The sequence below is a fragment of the Bombina bombina genome, chromosome 5, assembly GCF_027579735.1.
Source record: "Bombina bombina isolate aBomBom1 chromosome 5, aBomBom1.pri, whole genome shotgun sequence".
Lineage (NCBI taxonomy): Eukaryota > Metazoa > Chordata > Amphibia > Anura > Bombinatoridae > Bombina > Bombina bombina.
Genome location: NC_069503.1, coordinates 786,515,786 through 786,535,548, shown reverse-complemented (window position 1 = coordinate 786,535,548; position 19,763 = coordinate 786,515,786). Strand labels below are relative to the sequence as shown.

Below are 19,763 nucleotides of genomic sequence, written 5' to 3'. Positions count from 1 at the left end.
TTAACAAATGCTGATTTCCTCTTTCAGTTTCCTTTCTTCTTGATATAACATCTAAATGGGGAATTCAAGCAAACAGCAACTCCTCCCCCAAACAAACGTAAGACTGTGATAACTTCATACCTAGTGACAAATCAGACTATGCATGATATGCATTCTATAAAGCAACAGAGCAGGACAACTATATCACTATAGAAAATGAACTCCAGGATTATCTGTATCCTTATTCTCACGGGCTGTCTTGTTTTGTTGTGTTTGGTTTCCCTGTTAATTTGGTAAGTACATAAACTGATTACATTTCATTAAGCTAGTTATTTGGATGCTATGAAAAACGGAAAATGGGAGGACATATAATTTAGCATATTTAAAAGAGACAGTTCACCCAAAAATGTTCTCCCTTTTAAATTATTCCCAATGATTAATTTTACCTGCTGGAGTGTTTTAAATTGTTTACAAGTAGCTCATTTACCTCTATTTTGGCATTTGAAATAGCTGATTTAGTATGTGGTATCCCAACCTATACTGCAAGTTTCTATACTTGAGTATATTCTATTGAATAGCCTAAGTAAACACAGCCAGCAGAAGAGATTACACTCTCAGTGGGGGGCATGATAGTTAAGTAATAAAATTATAATTTTCCATTGTTCTCCATTGAGCTTTAGTTTTCTAGACAACTATAACATAAGGAAGTCTGTGTACATAAAAGTGATAACATAATGAGATCTGATATTACCTGAAGCTCAACCCATTGTAATAGGCTGTGGTTTAAAAGCATAAATCCAGCTACTTCATATACACAAATAAACCGAAAAATGCAATTTCTCATATATTTTATACTCTGCAGCTGGTATAACAAGTCATTGAAAATACATTCATATAAAAACAATTTTACAGTGTACTGTCCCTTTAAAGGATGACATTAACCTGTAAATGCCATTATCTGCAGCAATAACTAAGAGCCCCGATTTATTAGCTGCTTGTGAACTTAGAAAATACACACAAATAATACACATATATATATATATATATATATATATATATATATATATATATATATATATATATATATATATAAATCCCGAAGTATAGAAAGCACTTGATGGACTTTTCAAATAATCAATCAAGTTAAAAACTATGGAATAAAACTTTTTGCTTATTTAAAAAGTCCATCAAGTGCTTTCTATACTTTGGGATTTGAAAGTACTTTGTCAGCACTTTAGCAATTGCTTTGATGAGGAGTGCATACTGTTGGAGACGAGTGTGTGTGTGTGTGTATATATATATATATATATATATATATATATATATATATATATATATATATATATATATATACATATACACACATACATACATACATACAGTCTTATGCAAAGGTTTAGGCACCCCTGACAATTTCCATGGTTTTCATTTATAAATAATTGGGTGTTTGGATCAGCAATTTCATTTTGATCAAATAACTGAAGGACACAGTAATATTTCAGTAGTGAAATGAGTTTTATTGGATTAACAGAAAATGTGCTATATTCATCAAAACAAAAATTAGACAGGTGCATAAATTTGGGGACCCCAACAGAAATATTGCATCAATATTTAGTAGAACCTCCTTTAGCAGAAATAACAGCCTCTAGACGCTTCCTATAGCCTGTAATGAGTGTCTGGATTCTGGATGAAGGTATTTTGGACCTCCTTGCAAAACATCTCCAGTTCAGTTAGGTTTGATGGTTGCTGAGCATGGACAGCCCGCTTCAAATAACCACACAGATTTTCAATGATATTCAGGTCTGGGGACTGGGATGGCCATTCCAGAACATTGTACTTGTTCCTCTGCATAAATGCCAGAGAAGCTTTTGAGCAGTGTTTTGGGTCATTGTCTTGTTGAAATATCCAGCTCCGGCGTAACTTCAACTTTGTGACTGATTCCTCAACATTATTCTTAAGTATCTGCTGATATTGAGTGGAATCCATGAGACCCTCAACTTTATCAAGATTCCCAGTACCGGCACTGGCCACAGAGCCTCAAAGCATGATGGAACATCCACTAAATTTTACTGTGGCTAGCAAGTGTTTGTCTTGGAACGCTGTGTTATTTTGCTGCCATGCATAACGCCCCTTGTTATGACCAAATAACTCAATTTTGTTTTATCAGTCCACAGCACCTTCTTCCAAAATGAAGCTGGTTTGTCCAAATGTGTGTTTGCATACCTGAAGAGACTCTGTTTTTGGCGTGTGTGCAGAAAAGGCTTCTTCCGCATCACTCTCCCATGCGCTGAATTGTTGAATGATGCACAGTGACACCATCTGCAGCAAGATGATGTTGTAGGTTTTTGTAGGTGGTCTGTGTATGACCGTTCTCACCATCCTTTGCCTCTCCGATATTTTACTTCTGGCCTTAACAAGAACTGTGCCTGTAGTCTTCCATTTCCTTACTATGTTCCTCACAGTGGACACTGACAGCTTAAACCTCTGCAATAGCTTTTTGTAGCCTTCCCCTAAACCATAATGTTGAACAATCTTTGTTTTCAGGTCATGTGAGAGTTGTTTTGAGGCCCCCATGTTGCCACTCTTCAGAGAAGAGTCAAAGAGAACAACAACTTGCAATTGGCCACCTTAAATACCTTTTCTCATGATTGGATGCACCTGTCTATAAAGTTCAAGGCTTAATGGGCTCACCAAACCAATTGTGTGTTCCAATTAATCAGTGCTAGGTGGTTACAGGTATTTAAATCAACAAAATGACAAGGGTGCCCAAATTTATGCACCTGTCTAATTTCGTTTTGATGCATATTGCACATTTTCTGTTAATCCAATAAACCTCATTTCACTACTGAAATATTACTGTGTCCTTCAGTTATTTGATAGATCAAATTATTTATAAATGAAAATCATGGAAATTGTCAGGGGTGCCTAAACTTTTGCATATGACACTATATATATATAAAAAAATATATAAATATACACACACATATACACATACTTACACACATACATATATATATATAAAAAACAAGTAGGAGAAGGCACTCTCCTACTTGTTATATTTAACCGTTGGCACCCTGGCACTTGGTATTAAGGTAAGAGTACACCTTGCTAGTGCCAGGTTGGACCCCCTTTTGCCTTCAGAACTGCCTTAATGCTTCATGGCATAGATTCAACAAGGTGTTGGAAAAATTCCTCAGAGATTTTGGTCCATATTGACATGATAGCATATGTTGCAGATTTGTCGGCTGCACATCCATGATGCAAATCTCCCATTCCACCAGATTCCAAAGCTGCTCTATAGGATTGAGCTCTGGTGAATGTGGAGGCCATTGGAGTACAGTGAACTCATTGTCACGTTCAAGAAACCAGTTTGAAATCATTTGAGCTTTGTGACATGGTGCATTATCCTGCTGGAAGTAGCCATCAGAAGATGGGTACACTGTAGTCATAAAAGGACATGGTCATCAACAATACTCAGGTAGGCCTTGGCATTTAAATGATGCTCAATTGGTACTAAGGGGCCCAAAGTGTCCATTACACCACCACCGCCAGCCTGAATATTGATACAAGGCAGGATGGATCCATGCTTTCATGTTGTTTACTCCAAATTCTGACCCTACCATCTGAATGTCGCAACTGAAATCGAGACTCACCAGACCAGGCAACGTTTTTCCAACCTTCTATTGTCCAATTTTGGTGAGCCTGTGCGAATTCTAGCCTTAGTTTTCTGTTCTTAGCTGACAGAAGTGGCACCCAGTGTGGTCTTCTGTTGCTGTAGCCCATCTGCGTCAAGGTTCGACGTGTTGTGCATTCAGAGATGGTATTCTGCATACCTTGGTTGTAACAAGTGGTTATTTAAATCACTGTTGCCTGTCTATCATCTTGAACCAGTCTGCCCATTCTTCACTGACCTCTGACATCAACAAGGCATTGTCGTCCACACAACTGCCACTGACTGGATAAAATCTTTTTCGGACCATTCTCTGTAAACCCTAGAGATGGTTGTGCATGAAAATCCCAGTAGATCAGCAGTATTTTTAATACTCAGACCAGCTCGTCTGGCACCAACAACCACGCCACGTTCAAAGTCACTTAAATCCTCTTTCTCCCCCATTCTGATGCTCGGTTTGCACTTTGGCAAGTTGTCTTCACCACGTCTAGATGCCTAAATGCATTGAGTTGCTGCCATGTGATTGGCTGATTAGAAATTTGTGTTACCAAGCAATTGAACAGGTGTACCTAATAAAGTGGCCGGTGAGTATATATACATACACACAGACACACATTATATATATATATATATATATATACATATATATATATATACATACATAAATACATACATATACACACACACACACACACACATACATACAGGTGAAACTCAAAAAATTTGAATATCGTGCAAAAGTTAATTTATTTCAATAATGCAACTTAAAAGGTGAAACTAATATATGAGATAGACTCATTACATGCAAAGCAAGATAGTTCAAGCCGTGATTTGTCATAATTGTGATGATTATAGCTTACAGCTCATAAAACCCCCAAATCCAAAATCTCAGAAAATTAGAATATTACATGCAATCAATATAACAAGGATTGTACATACCTGTAGAACAATATCGGACCTATGAAAAGTATAAGCATGCATACTGTATGTACTCAGTACTTGGTTTGGGCCCCTTTTGCAGCAATTACTGCCTCAATGCGGCGTGGCATGGAAGCTATCAGCCTGTGGCACTGCTGAGGTGTTATGGAAGACCAAGATGCTTCAATAGCGGTCTTAGCTCTTCTGCATTGCTCGGTCTCATGTCTCTCATCTTTCTCTTGGCAATGCCCCATAGATTCTCTATGGGGTTCAGGTCAGGTGAGTTTGCTGGTCAATCAAGCACAGTATTCCCATGGTCATTGAACCATGTTTTGGTGCTTTTGGCAGTGTGGGCAGGTGCCAAGTCCTGCTGGAAAATGAAGTCAGCATCCCCATAGAGCTCGTCTGCGGAAGGAAGCATGAAGTGCTCCAAAATCTCCTGGTAGATGGCTGCGTTGACCCTGGACTTAATGAAGCACAGTGGACCAACACCAGCAGATGACATGGCTCCCCAAATCAACACAGACTGAGGAAACTTCACACTGGACTTCAAGCATCTTGCAGTGTGTGCCTCTCCACTCTTCCTCCATACTCTGGGTCCTTGGTTTCCAAATGAGATGCAAAATTTGCTCTAATCAAAAAAGAGGACTTTGGACCACTGAGCAACAGACCAGGTCTATTTTTCTTTTGTCCAGGTAAGACGCTACTGACGTTGTTTGTTGTTCAGGAGTGGCTTGACAAGAGGAATACGACATTTGAAGCCCATGTCCAGGATCCGTCTGTGTGTGGTGGCTCTTGTGAAAGTCCCCAACACTTTTGAATGGCATTTTCCTGACAATCCTCTCCAGGCTGCGGTCATCCCTGCTGCGTGTGCACCTTTTTCTTCCACACTTTTCCCTTCCACATAACTTTCTATTAATGTGCTTTGATACAGCACTTTGGGAACATCCAACTTCTTTTGCAATTACTTTGAGGCTTTCCCTCCTTATGGAGGGTGTCAATGATGGTTTTCTGCACAACTGTCAGGTCAGCAGTCATTCCCATGATTGTGATTCCTACTGAACCAGACAGAGACCATTTAAAGGCTCAGGAACCCTTTGCAGGTGTTATGGCTTAATTAGCTGATTAGAGTGGGACACTTTGAGACTAGAATATTGCACCTTTTCACAATATTCTAATTTTCTGAGATTGTGGATTTGGGGTTTTCATGAGCTGTAAGCCATAATCATCACAATAATGACAAATCACGGCTTGAACTATCTTGCTTTGCATGTAATGAGTCTATCTCATATATTAGTTTCACCTTTTATGTTGCATTTGTGAAATAAACTTTTGCACACACACACACATATATATATATATATATATATATACACATATATATATATATACACATACAGTTTTATGTACATATATATATTATATATATATATATACATACACATACATATATATATATATATATATATATATACACACACACACACATATATATATTATATATATATATATATAATAGGAGGGTAAGTCTGCGCTTAGGGGTATATTGTCCAATTATAACAGCGTGTGTAACAGTTCCCCAAATGCCTGCACTCTCGGATGTCCAAGGTGGGATTTCCCTCTCCAAAAAGAAGATTCTCCCCAAAATGTGCTGAAAAAGTAGAGAGTGGACAAGCGCACAAGAAGGCACCCCTAGTGAAGATCGTCTATGACAATATTATTCAATGCAAGAGATATACAAATGCACACTCACGTGGTTTAACCCCATCCAATATGAGGTATAGATCAGGCGCTTGTTTAAAGCTGGTGTCTGTTTATGGTCTCCTCTTTTTTTTCCTGCTTTAATCCTGTTCCTCTTGGTCCTGTTAAAGCCAGAACCAGTCTCCCAGAAGGAGATAGGGGCTTGGGTTAGTGGCCCTCTGGGTGTAGGATGGATCCCAGAGTAAGGGAGGTAGGGTGAAACCGGTATATAAAATGTGTACAGTTTATTCAGTATCCAAACACACACACATATATATATATATATAAAAAAACAGACAATATTTGTACTCAGCTCTGTTAGTTAAAATGTTCTCTGCTGAGATCCAATAAACAATATAAATAAACGTTTAAAATGTAGGCTAAAATCAATCTACAGCGTTAGCAGTCCTCTTATGTGTGTGACATGTAGCTATTATGCCTTACACTGGAACCGTAACCTTGCTGCTGTGTACAATCTAAAAGAAACAACTATGCCATAAACACTGCAGGACTACTGTTTACCTTCTCACACTGTGATATGTGCGATCTCTGGTTTGTAGCCTGCTGTGGTATTTGCACAGAAAATGTGTTGCGTGTGGCGGGGGCTGACGCGTTTTGCAGCGCTATTAGCTGCTTCATCAGAGGTGAACAAGCGCCTGATCTATAATATATATATAAAAAAAAATTGAGAAAAGCGTGGATGGAAAAACGGCTAGTTCATAAATAGTGCTGCACTGGTTTACTCGGTATTCAGAAAATTAGATACCGCCTTGTTAATACGAGTATATAATGGAAAATTTAATTAGATATGGTGCAGACCCATTAAATAATTATAGTACAAAATTTAAGAGAGATTAGGTGGTTTAAAATAAAATCACCTACTAAAGACTGGGAATTAAGCACTCTTTTGAAAAAAGACAAGGAAAAGCAACACGTCTTGAATTTGAAACAAAATTACATTTATTCTCACACCGTGTCGAGCTCGGGCTCGTTAGATTGACACCAATCTAAATATATATATATATATATATATACACACACACACACACAAACTGTTTTCTGTACATCTAAACCAGGTAAAATAAATGCACAACATATAAAGAAATTAGTTATAAAGAACAGAAATATCGATGGTGATTTTTGGCAACAACAATGATTAGGTTATGCACATATATGCTTTCATAACCTTTTTTCATATTTCTATAAATTGAAAGAAAAAATATATTTTCTACTGTAATGAGTAATTTAGAAGCGACTCCCTTTCAACATATTGCTTGCTTAAAAGGACATTCCAGTCAAAATATAAATGCACATTTATTGCATTTTTGAATAGAAACATATTTTCAATATACATGTATTGGGAAAAATGCTTCTATTAAGAGTTATCAGTGTTTTAGTGTTATTTTTTTTCTGCAGGTGCATGTGAAGCATAACTAGATATTTTCACTGCACCCACATTTTAAATAATGCAGCTGCTTAGATATACAGTGGGGCTTGTATCATGTCAGCAATTAACAAATTGAGTCATTACCAGATGGTACAAGCACCTTAGGCTCTCCGAACAAGTGTTGTGTTTAAAATGCTGGTGCACGGTGCATACTTAAATACACTTTTAAAACAGCTATAGCTTTTATTAGAAGCCTTTTTTGCTAATGCATGTATATTACAAAATTGCTTTTGTTCAATACTGAAATGCATCCATGAGATTTTCTATTTTGGCTGGAATATCCCTTTAATGTATCTAGTCATGCACTCTTACTGTTTTATAGTGGTGTATTACTATTACAGTTTTTTGATCATTAGTAAAAAAGAAAAAATGATATAATAGCCAGAGTAAAAATAGTATAACATATTTTGGGTTCAAATGAGAGTATACTGCTGTATGTTAGATGGCCTGCTCCCTAATGGGGAAAGTAACCTTTAGTCTTATAGGGAGAATTTTTTTAATCAATAATTCAGCATAGACCAACAATTTATGTATATATATATATATATATATATATATATAGTATATATACCATAATTAATTTATACATACCTTAATACAAGCCCTAACATTTATCATTTTATTTTATTATCTTAACAGTATATTATACGACTTTTTAAATTTAGATGTTTTCTGTATAAGATAACCCTGTATGGCAATGTTATTACTACTAATTACTTAACATGCAAATGTATTGTTCAGGCTAGATCCCTCTTTTTCTGTATATATCGGTGAGATACCTTTAAATAAAAATATGTCTCAGCAGGCAAAGATCAGCTAATCAGGTAAGAGCTATTTATGCTCTGCCTGAGGTTTAGCTGTCATGTCTATGAGTAAGGCTGCTTTTGTCGAAACACTTAAGACACCTTCCTGCTGAGAAAATCTTTTGATTTTATATGTATACTGTCTTAAAGGGACAGTAAACCTTAAAAATAATGTTATATAATTCTGCACATAGTGCAGAATTATATAACATTATTTAGGTGCTATAGCCATAAAACCCTTTTTTACCTTTTAAAATGTAAAAATGACAGCGCTTTTACAGACCCGTTCTCTGCTCTCTGCTGAGCGGGTCTGTAATATTTAGTCAGCGCATCGGGCCAGCTGTATAGTCACAGCCCAGCGCGATCGCGCCATAAGACTAAGTGCAGCTCGCTCCTGTCTGTAAAAGCGCTGTCATTTTTACATTTTAAAAGGTAAAAAAGGGTTTTATGGCTATAGCACCTAAATAATGTTATATAGTTCTGCACTATGTGCAGAATTATATAACATTATTTTTAAGGTTTACTGTCCCTTTAAATAAAGGATTTACGTTTTAACATAGCACCTGGAGGTTTGCCGGAGTTTTCTTGTACTTTACTATAAAGAACAGAAGTAACTCTGATGCTAAAAGTGTAAACAATGTATAAACTGAAACCTTGCCATACCCATCTTCTCATGATGAGAATATTTAGTAGTAGATTTTTAAAAAGAAAACACTTCTAATTCAGATTTTTTTTTTTTTTTAAAGCACTTCATGCTCTTTATCTGCCCCCCCCCAAACCAATTATGTTACCTATTTTCTGTAACCTTCTTATTCCCTGTGTAGAAAAACAATCCTTCAAAAAGTTAATGTCTCATCTAAAGTCTATATAAAATAATTAAGGGAAGTATAAAATATATTTCTTAAACATATGTATATGCGAAAGAACCAAGTTACAAGAGTCCCAGATTGAAAGGAAAACGCTGAGTGTCACGGCAAAAGAAAGCAAGTAGCGATATTAAGCACAGTGAGATTGTTTTGTGAGTAGCTTCAGAACAAGTGTACATGACGACTAAAGTACTAAGGTCTGGCTAAAGGAAGGTGCGGTGAAACGAGCACTACCAATGGAGGGAATAAAGGCTTCAGGTAGGATGTACTTACTCCGTTTGGATTAAAGCGGAGTGATCTATGAAGTCGAGTTGCGGAAGGTAACGTTCCCTATAATAAATATAGGTACTGCATGAACTGCATATATCTAAGAGAAGTCTGATACTCACACAGCTGACTGGCTATTGACTGGCGTTTTGTGATCTAACTTGTCTGCCTACTTGCTAACTGGTAATAACTGACACGGTGTGTAGGATATAAAGCATTTATATCTGGAAATCATCTGGAGGAGCTGCAAAATCCTAATAATTCTAAAAGAATGCCAAGAAAAAAAACATTATCTTTATACCAGGAAATAAAGGCCTTCCAAACCTCATGATAAATCTTCCTGGTTGTAAGCTTATTAGCCTGAATTGAGGTTTCAGAGAAACCCCTATGTCTAAGGAATAACCGTTTAATTTCCATGCCATCAAGTTCAGAGATCCAGATGAAAAAACGGACCTTGAGACAGAAGGTCTGAACATAGAGAAAGAGGTCAAGGAGGGCAACTGGACATGAAATGATCAGATCTATCGCTAGAAGACTCAAAAGTTCCACAATCTTATTGAACACATCCTGATGGGAAAATTCCCCTGGATGTAGAGATTGATGACTGAGAAAGTCCACTTCCCAGTTGTTCACTCCTGAAATATAAATAGCTGATATTAGACAGGAATTGATTTCCGCCCATGAAAGAATTTGTGCCACTTCCCTCATGGCTAGGGCCCCACCGCCCTGATGTTTGATTTAAGCAATTGCTGTGACATTGTCTCTTTGGAAATAGGGATGAGACTACCCTTTTAACAGAGCTCAAGCTTGAAGAGCCCTAAAAATAGCACAGAGTTCCAGAACATTAGTATGTGTGCGTATATGTTGTATTATGACATGTAAATATTCCTTAAACAATGTCCCATCCCTTCTCTGAAGTGTCCCATTTTACGGTTGCCAATATACCAATATTCTGAAATTCAAACTTTTCTGGTCCCAAGTAATTTGGATAATGGGTTTTGTACCTGTAATCCTGCATTGCAAAATGCCTGGGTACAAAATATAGATTTTATAAACCTTTAACAACATTTAAAACAACTGTATTGTAAGCAAAATTTGCATTGTTTTGACATTCCAGGGGCATGCCTCTTAAGGGGACATTAAACTGCTGGACAGATCTAAAACACTCAGCATAGTAGTTTTTCCTTATGTACCTGCAGCTATCTTCTTACACTAAACTCCTTCAAAATGTAGTCTAATAAATCTTCACATAGGCGGCCGCAACCTTCGAGCTTAGGAATTCTCACATTCTGTGACAGAAGTGGTGCGTGTTCACAGATCAGTAACCTTGTTCTATTTTTGACAAGCCATATTGTGCACGTCATTTAAGCATGCACAATACAGAGTGGAAGTTTTACATTTTTGCAATGGCTGCTTTGCTCAATATTATTCCTGAGGGGTTTATATATTCTGTAACTTTTAAACTGGGTTAGAAAAAAAAAAAAAAATGTCAAGCTTCATGATACAGCAATATCACTGATCTATATATACCTACCACTTCTGTCACCGGGATCAAGAATACATGTGATCCAAGATGGTGGCATGAAGAGTTGGTGCTTCATCAATTGGCACCTATATAAGATAATGGCATTGAAGACAACTGCAGGAAGAGGATAATAAAACATTAGCATGGTGAGTAGTAATCATGCTACTGTAGATGTACCGTGAAGTTTAATGTCCCTTTAAAAAGCCTTGAGTACTGTTTATCTCATCCCCTTTGCTGCGGCTAATTAGGGATAGATATAAAAGCCCCTGCACTGATGAGGCAATCACTAAATATCATGTTATATGGTTAGATTTCTGGATTCTGTAGGATCCACTACTGCCTCTCTAGAGGATAAAAAGTACAATGAAGTTAAATTACAGGGAAAGCAGGCAGCATAAATAATGAAAGCATATTGCAAGGTTTTTGTACTATGCATTATTCTTCATTTTATGAATATTTTAATTGTGAGTTTAAATTTCCATTTAATACTGAACTCTCCTTTTCCTGTTTCTAGGTCACATTACTGTGAAGAATGCATGTGCACATTACAAGCTGAGATTAAATTCAACCTCATTGTTCAAACGATGAAGATTCAACTTCAAAGCAATAAAAGTGAAATAATAGAAACTATAAAAAACATTCAATTTATTCTACCAACAGAATACAGTCAAAGAGAAACTACAATATATGAAAGAAGAATACTTTCCTACATTTTTTCAGTGGACACATTAACATTTGATTCACAGGTTATCCAAAAACTCTTTCAGCAGATTTTTTCACATCTAAAAAATGAACTGGGCCTGTCGTCCACACTGCTGGTGTTGGCAAGTGAAACATCTGTTTTCTGCCTACACCTTTAAGAGATATTGATTTTATTTTTATCACAATTACCTCAAAGAAATCTGAAAATCACGATGACAAAATGATGCCCAGCAAAAAAAAACTTAAATACTAGACTGAACTGGCATATTTTGAAAAGGGATACTATTGCGGTGCCTTATTTAATAAACATCTCCAAGTAGTATTTAAAAGAATAGAAAGGAGAACATTGAATGCTGTCCAGAGGATCCAGGCATATTTACGGACTAAGGAATGACTTAATTTAAGGGTTATTGAATTTTTGAGACACAAATTTAGATGAAGCTGAAGTGACCCAAACAATACAGTACATGAATGCAATATAGATGATTAGATAATAGGTTCACAGGCTGCAATGTCAAATGCATTAAAAAGTATGTAGGTAAAACCAGAGGGCATATTTACAGTATTCAGAATAGTAGACATTTATTTTATTATGCAGTTGATAAGATTAGTTTCCACTGGTGGGGAGGTGATTTTGAGAATGAGATATTGAGGTGATCTATTTAAGTAAGAATACAAGGCCAGATTACAAGTGGAGCGTTATTTAGCGGTCCTGCTTGCGCACTAACTCTGCTAGAAGTAAGCTTTTGTGCACATCGGGTAGTGCTCGTATTAAGTGCTCGTTGAAATTGAAATGTTTTCGCACAAGCACTTACCCAATGTGCACAAAAAGTCGAAGCTAGAATATCCCGCATATTCATGTATCCCCCATAACGCGCCACTCATAATCTGGCCAACAATGGTTTAAAATGTAATGTTAAGTGGAACTATAAACAAAAAAAAACTTTTTTTTAAATATATACATTTTAATTGTTAAAATGCATACACAGTGGTTTCGTTTTAATTACATTTATTAATTTATACTGTTAAATATTCCTTTGCATACAGTGCAATTATGTATATAAAAATGTACAAATACATGTTTTTTTTTGCTCTTAACTTTCTTAATCAGGTAATTTTGCATATCGCATTCATATATCCTTATTGTGTCACCAAATATTTTTATGGTTTAAGGTTTATCAGTGGTATAGATTATTCTTATAATTATTAATATTTGTATTATCAGTTATTTGTAGAGCTCCAACACATTCTGCATATACAATGTTTAGAGTAATAGGTATTATATAAAGACTTTATGAATGGACTTATCCAGCAGTCGCTTGATTTTGATTGGATAATATCACTTATAGTTGCTCCTGGATTGTAGGAGTTTAGCCCATAGTTGAGTTTGGTATGTAGGATTATGAATGGATGTTTTCACCAAAAATATTAAACTAGTGCTTCACGTCTCTTCGAATTTTACAATTTTCACCTATTTATGTACCATGGTGTATGGAAGTCTTTTCCATATTTTTGCTGGCTCCTAAATTTGAATAAAAATTTGTCAAGCTTTGTATTTAGCATGCAAAAATAGAACTGGTATATCTACTACTTTAGATATTACACAATGTTGAAATTCAAGAAATGCTGTTTATAACTCAAAAACACCAGCTATTATCAGCAGAAAAGTAGCTTAGGGGAAACAGTTACGGAAAAAAGCAAACATTTTAAAACAAAAGGAAATGACATTGACATTGTATAGATTTTTTCATATTTTATTTAAATACAAAAATAACTCTCTTCTAACTTCCCTGTTATAGTACATTTCCAATTTTGTTAAAATGTCCACGTACTAAATTAAATTTTATAAGTAATAATTATGCACGCAAAAAACATAATTTATGTAAGAACTTACCTGATAAATTCATTTCTTTCATATTAGCAAGAGTCCATGAGCTAGTGACGTATGGGATATACATTCCTACCAGGAGGGGCAAAGTTTCCCAAACCTCAAAATGCCTATAAATACACCCCTCACCACACCCACAATTCAGTTTAACGAATAGCCAAGAAGTGGGGTGATAAGAAAAAAAGTGCGAAAGCATATAAAATAAGGAATTGGAATAATTGTGCTTTATACAAAATCATAACCACCACAAAAAAAGGGCGGGCCTCATGGACTCTTGCTAATATGAAAGAAATGAATTTATCAGGTAAGTTCTTACATAAATTATGTTTTCTTTCATGTAATTAGCAAGAGTCCATGAGCTAGTGACGTATGGGATAATGACTACCCAAGAAGTGGATCTTTCCACACAAGAGTCACTAGAGAGGGAGGGATAAAATAAAGACAGCCAATTCCTGCTGAAAAATCCACACCCAAAATAAAGTTTAACGAAAAACATAAGCAGAAGATTCAAACTGAAACCGCTGCCTGAAGTACTTTTCTACCAAAGACTGCTTCAGAAGAAGAAAATACATCAAAATGGTAGAATTTAGTAAAAGTATGCAAAGAGGACCAAGTAGCTGCTTTGCAGATCTGGTCAACCGAAGCTTCATTCCTAAACGCCCAGGAAGTAGAAACTGACCTAGTAGAATGAGCTGTAATTCTCTGAGGCGGAGTTTTACCCGACTCAACATAGGCAAGATGAATTAAAGATTTCAACCAAGATGCCAAAGAAATGGCAGAAGCTTTCTGGCCTTTTCTAGAACCGGAAAAGATAACAAATAGACTAGAAGTCTTACGAAAAGATTTCGTAGCTTCAACATAATATTTCAAAGCTCTAACAACATCTAAAGAATGCAACGATTTCTCCTTAGAATTCTTAGGACATAATGAAGGAACCACAATTTCTCTACTAATGTTGTTGGAATTCACAACTTTAGGTAAAAATTCAAAAGAAGTTCGCAACACCGCCTTATCCTGATGAAAAATCAGAAAAGGAGACTCACAAGAAAGAGCAGATAATTCAGAAACTCTTCTGGCAGAAGAGATGGCCAAAAGGAACAAAACTTTCCAAGAAAGTAATTTAATGTCCAATGAATGCATAGGTTCAAACGGAGGAGCTTGAAGAGCTCCCAGAACCAAATTCAAACTCCAAGGAGGAGAAATTGACTTAATGACAGGTTTTATACGAACCAAAGCTTGTACAAAACAATGAATATCAGGAAGAATAGCAATCTTTCTGTGAAAAAGAACAGAAAGAGCAGAGATTTGTCCTTTCAAAGAACTTGCGGACAAACCCTTATCTAAACCATCCTGAAGGAACTGTAAAATTCTCGGTATTCTAAAAGAATGCCAGGAAAAATGATGAGAAAGACACCAAGAAATATAAGTCTTCCAGACTCTATAATATATCTCTCGAGATACAGATTTACGAGCCTGTAACATAGTATTAATCACAGAGTCAGAGAAACCTCTTTGACCAAGAATCAAGCGTTCAATCTCCATACCTTTAAATTTAAGGATTTCAGATCCTGATGGAAAAAAGGACCTTGTGACAGAAGGTCTGGTCTTAACGGAAGAGTCCACGGTTGGCAAGAGGCCATCCGGACAAGATCCGCATACCAAAACCTGTGAGGCCATGCCGGAGCTACCAGCAGAACAAACGAGCATTCCTTCAGAATCTTGGAGATTACTCTTGGAAGAAGAACTAGAGGCGGAAAGATATAGGCAGGATGATACTTCCAGGGAAGCGATAATGCATCCACTGCCTCCGCCTGAGGATCCCGGGATCTGGACAGATACCTGGGAAGTTTCTTGTTTAGATGGGACGCCATCAGATCTATTTCTGGAAGTTCCCACATTTGAACAATCTGAAGAAATACCTCTGGGTGAAGAGACCATTCGCTCGGATGCAACGTTTGGCGACTGAGATAATCCGCTTCCCAATTGTCTACACCTGGAATATGAACCGCAGAGATTAGACAGGAGCTGGATTCCGCCCAAACCAAAATTCGAGATACTTCTTTCATAGCCAGAGGACTGTGAGTCCCTCCTTGATGATTGATGTATGCCACAGTTGTGACATTGTCTGTCTGAAAACAAATGAACGATTCTCTCTTCAGCAGAGGCCAAAACTGAAGAGCTCTGAAAATTGCACGGAGTTCCAAAATATTGATCGGTAATCTCACCTCCTGAGATTCCCAAACTCCTTGTGCCGTCAGAGATCCCCACACAGCTCCCCAACCTGTGAGACTTGCATCTGTTGAAATTACAGTCCAGGTCGGAAGCACAAAAGAAGCCCCCTGAATTAAACGATGGTGATCTGTCCACCATGTTAGAGAGTGTCGAACAATCGGTTTTAAAGATATTAATTGAGATATCTTCGTGTAATCCTTGCACCATTGCTTCAGCATACAGAGCTGAAGAGGTCGCATGTGAAAACGAGCAAAGGGGATCGCGTCCGATGCAGCAGTCATAAGACCTAGAATTTCCATGCATAAGGCTACCGAAGGGAATGATTGTGACTGAAGGTTTCGACAAGCTGTAATCAATTTTAAACGTCTCTTGTCTGTTAAAGACAGAGTCATGGACACTGAATCCATCTGGAAACCCAGAAAGGTTACCTTTGTCTGAGGAATCAAAGAACTTTTTGGTAAATTGATCCTCCAACCATGATCTTGAAGAAACAACACAAGTCGATTCGTATGAGATTCTGCTAAATGTAAAGACTGAGCAAGTACCAAGATATCGTCCAAATAAGGAAATACCACAATACCCTGTTCTCTGATTACAGACAGCAGGGCACCGAGAACCTTTGTAAAAATTCTTGGAGCTGTAGCTAGGCCAAACGGCAGAGCCACAAACTGGTAATGCTTGTCTAGGAAAGAGAATCTCAGAAACTGATAGTGATCTGGATGAATCGGAATATGCAGATATGCATCCTGTAAATCTATTGTGGACATATAATTCCCTTGCTGAACAAAAGGTAAGATAGTCCTTACAGTTACCATCTTGAACGTTGGTATCCTTACATAACGATTCAATATTTTTAGATCCAGAACTGGTCTGAAGGAATTCTCCTTCTTTGGTACAATGAAGAGATTTGAATAAAACCCCATCCCCTGTTCCGAAACTGGAACTGGCATAATTACTCCAGTCAACTCTAGATCTGAAACACATTTCAGAAATGCTTGAGCTTTTACTGGATTTACTGGGACACGGGAAAGAAAAAATCTCTTTGCAGGAGGTCTCAACTTGAAACAAATTCTGTACCCTTCTGAAACAATGCTCTGAATCCAAAGATTGTGAACAGAATTGACCCAAATTTCCTTGAAAAAACGTAACCTGCCCCCTACCAGCTGGAATCTAGCACAAACTTACTTCACCACCTCCATCGGAGGCAAAGTTTGTAAAACTGAATTGTGGGTGTGGTGAGGGGTGTATTTATAGGCATTTTGAGGTTTGGGAAACTTTGCCCCTCCTGGTAGGAATGTATATCCCATACGTCACTAGCTCATGGACTCTTGCTAATTACATGAAAGAAATGAAAACACAACAAACGTTAACAAGAATATCAATTAAAAAGTGCATCTCAGCATATCATAGTTGAAACACGTTTTCTAAATAAATCATTGTGGAAAATTGCATAAAGATTTTTAAGGTAAGGCAAACTTATGTCCCCATTGTGTTTTAACTGAGATCACAGCAGCGTATTTGATTCTAGGCATGCTCAGGCAGATGAGGAGTGTTAAAGTCTTGTATTCTACCAAAGCAAAGGTGGAGATAGATACAGCCATATAAGGAACTGTGTGTGTGTGTGTGTGGGGGGGGGAGTTTGAGCTGTACAATTCAGAAACTAAAAAGGGTTAATGGCGAGTTACTGCAGTACCCAGAGGCAGAACTTATCTTCACTTTCTGCGATGAGGGTTTTTTTAGTATAATTTTTTCTGCAGGTCATTATAAATAAAATTCCATTGTAAATTGCAATGTGTTTTTAATACAGAAAATAATTATACAGTCATAGATAGAAAAAGTTTTAATTACTGCGCATGCAAATCAAGCTAACAAAGAAGTGACTGCATACAAAAAAAAGACAAAACCCCAATCTGCTGTTTTTAATACCATGTAATTCATAAAGGAGCTACTTGTAAGCAGGAAATGGCTGATTTCTTTAATGGTAATCTCTCCATTTTGATCATAACCCCACTGCTGCCTTCAACAGATGCACACCAAAGAAAAATGCCTGCAGTCAAAGTATTCAATAGAGAGAAGGAAGGATGTGTCTACTTAGAAAGGAATGAAGTACTTACAGAAATCAGATCAAGAAAGCAAGTGCAAAATGTGTAAAAAAAAAAAAAAAGTGCTATAAACTGCTTTATGCTTTCAGTGTCCTTAAATGTTTTATTCAGTAATACTAAATGTGTGGTTTTAATAGTATGAAAGCAAAATAGAACACACTTTTAAAAACCTTTTAAATCAGTTCCTACATTTCTGCATAGAAATGCAACTCACAGAAAAGAAAAAGTGACATTTCGTCAGAGAGGGAAGTGGCATTTATAAAGCATAAAACTCTAAAATAAGCAGCCAAGGCTTTTAACAAGAAAACAGACATATGATACTTACATGTAAATTAGTTACTTGATTTTCATGTGTTTTTACGTCAAGGTCAAGATTCATGAGCTGGCAAAACTACTCATGTTTATAGCAGAGTTTAAACATATAAAAAATGTATTTGTATGAAAAATCTTAAAGCGTCATTAAAGTCAAGTTTTCTATTTAGGCGATAAATCTGCATGCAAAATGAGTCTTGTTTTGAAGGCGAGACATTTTCTTTGAAAAGCCTCTTAAATAATGTTTATCATATGCTGTTATTTGATGTTACCATTTAGGGACAGAGATAAACAAGCTCCTGCATATATCAGCCAATCACTGCACTCCTTGTATTGCAATGTACTTTAGGCTCTATGGGAGAAGTTCAAATGCTTCAATTTTTAGAGTTAAATTACAATAAAAACAGACAATAAATAATGAAAGTTTTTTTTTTTAATTATATGTAATTACATTTTTTATGTGGCATTCAGTTTTAAGTATAATGACCATTTAAATAAAAGCTGTTTAAATTTGAAGTGAAACTAACAGGAAGACAATGACTATAAAACTGAATCCTGGGACTTTATTGCTCACTCACAAAGACAGACAACATAAACACAAATAGCTGGTGTATTCTGAATAACAAGAGTACTCTTTTCCTTTAAAGTAGTATGAAACCAAACTTTTTTCTTTTGTGACTCAGTCAATGAATATACAGTACTTCTATCTACAAATTGACTTCATTTTTATGGTATTCTTTGTTGAAGATATACCTAGGTAGGAAAAGAACACATTTCTGAAAAACACTGCAGTATTCTTGCAAATGTTTAACAGTTATAAAACTAAAGCCATATATTTTACTTTAGTGACATACACGCTCCTTCACCTTCCTACTAGTTTTTAAGCAAAGGATACTATGAGAAAGAAGAATGTTTGTTGAAAAGGTTTTTATTTATTTTTTATTTTATTATTATTATTATTATATGTTGTATGATTATCCGAATCATGATTGAAAATGTTTGGGTTTTATGTTCCTTTAAGGATGGAGTAAGGGGTATAGTTTGTGTGTGCAATTTCAGGGGTAAAGTTGGATACATTTCTTGCTCCAATAGAGAAGAGACACTTTCAAAAGCCAGATGAGGCCCAAGAATCATCAGTAATCAATCACTGCACTACAAACCAGTGATTTTTAAAGAATTTCTTTAAAACTTTAAAGAAAAACAGTTTGAAGCTAAAAGGAAGGGTATATAATTAATTATACAGTTAAAGTGATAGTAAATCCTAGTGTTTGTGAAAAGCAAGGATTTACCAGAGAAACAAATAAAGGGGACT

The 19,763-nt window shown here is 36.3% G+C and overlaps 1 protein-coding gene and 1 long non-coding RNA gene across 2 annotated transcripts in view; one reads left to right on the top strand and one right to left on the bottom strand.

Annotated features, from left to right (window-relative positions):
* The window catches only part of TMX3 (thioredoxin related transmembrane protein 3), a 403,888-nt gene that overhangs the window by 176,573 nt on the left and 207,552 nt on the right, over window positions 1–19,763 (bottom strand). The window lies entirely within an intron of this gene.
* On the top strand, window positions 150–13,468 carry LOC128660827 (uncharacterized). Its single transcript, XR_008402585.1, has 2 exons — window positions 150–272; window positions 11,730–13,468. It is a non-coding gene; the product is annotated as an uncharacterized LOC128660827 (long non-coding RNA).